Here is a 1,726-nt window from a genome sequence, read left to right as displayed (position 1 = left end):
CTAAGATAGAAACCATAAGAAACTGAAAAGTTTGTATAAGTGGATTCAGATCCCATAGCTAATAAGTGATAAGAGCCAAGCCTCTCTCTCTCTTCTGAGTCCCTGCCCTTATCCTGAACAAGCTTGAATGGAGTGTCAAAGACAGCTTTTAAACACAAAAGAAAGATGATCCAAATCTTTATTTCAGAAAGATTTCCCAGCAGCATGAAGGGTATGGACAGGGCAAAAATGGAGGCTTTGATGCCACTTAGAATTTCTCCTTCAAGTTGCTGCAATTTCATAGGCTTATCAATATCATTTAAGAACTAGAAACATGTCTTTTTTATTACTATCACCATACACAGTGCCTGGAATATAGTAGTTATAAATATTAAGTGACTAAATGGTTGCTATTATAATTATGCAGAAGAGTAATTTTGAGGGTCTGAACTAAGGCAGTGACAGTGGGGATAGTGGTTGAAATGAAACAAAGCACTAGTTGAAAGAAATTTTCAACAGGCTTATAATTAATGTTACTTTTAACAGCTGCAATGTTTAAAATGCAGTTTTTTAACTTTTTTTTTTAACTCCAAGGACTGACTCTAATATCACTTACCATCGGAAGACCAAAGAGAAAGTAATAGGCATACAGAGGCTGATGGGTGTGCCGTAAGTCATACAATACAGGCAGACTCATTTTCCAGATCAGACAGGTGCTATACAGATTAAGGACTGTGGGGTCAAGCTCTGATTCTGAAGTCAGAGGACTGGCGTCAAGTCTTTTTTACGAGAGTAGGTCTGTGATGCCAGTTAAATCTGACGCTCTGTTTTTTCATCATGACAATGGAATAATGCTGCAGGGAAGAGATAAAATAATGGCAGTAAGAGGTTTTTTTTGTTTTTAATGGTACTTCTGTTATCCAAATTTGAATATTTACCAAACTGTCTCCAGTCCAGGGGCTATGATACATCAACCATATACATATTTGAGGTGTCTAAATTTAATTCTGGTGATGTATTGTCATCTGTAAATTTCTCTATTGTGACATTATTAATATTTACATTGAAGGTTATTAAAAACTTACTAAAAATGTATTTGTAAAACCATTGAAAATTCATATATATATTTTGTGTATTGTAAGTTTTTTACAGTGATCATGCATTATTTTTATAATCTGCAGAGGTTAGAAATGTTATTTTGAAGGCTCTGAAATTGTATCTGCTAAAGATTTTCATTTAAGAGTCATGGCAGAGAAGAGGTTTGTAAATTACAAACCAGAAAAGTCATTTTTACTGTTTTAATAGGTAGATTGTCAAGTTAAGGCTCAGAACACAGTCTTTCAAAGGTTTCTACTGGACAGAAACAGCCTCATTTTCACAATCATAGTCAAAGTAGGAAGACATACACAGAACTAAATGCCTAGCACCTGATAAGATGACCTTTCGCTAAAAAATCATTTGGAACAGCACTTGTTCTGCAATAACTGTCACGTTAAGTACAGACAGAAATGGGACAAAAAAATGAAAGCTATTTTGGTTTCCTTCTATTCAACTTACAGACCGCAACACCAAGAGCACAAATCACTGGCTAATCTAAATATAAAAGTTCATGAGACTTTGCTAAATAAGTATCCTGTTACTCAAAAGAGATTGAGCATCTGGACTTGGTGATGCTGCTACCAATTTTTTTTTTTTCTTGGTACATTCAGTAATTGGGTGGGGTCATAGGATATATATTTTCTTTAAC

This window comes from Aotus nancymaae, unplaced genomic scaffold (genome assembly GCF_030222135.1).
Source record: "Aotus nancymaae isolate 86718 unplaced genomic scaffold, 86718_ANA_hifiasm-v0.15.2.pri h1tg000059l, whole genome shotgun sequence".
NCBI lineage: Eukaryota > Metazoa > Chordata > Mammalia > Primates > Aotidae > Aotus > Aotus nancymaae.
The sequence above is the reverse complement of the archived record's forward strand: the minus strand, read 5'-3'. Positions refer to the sequence as shown.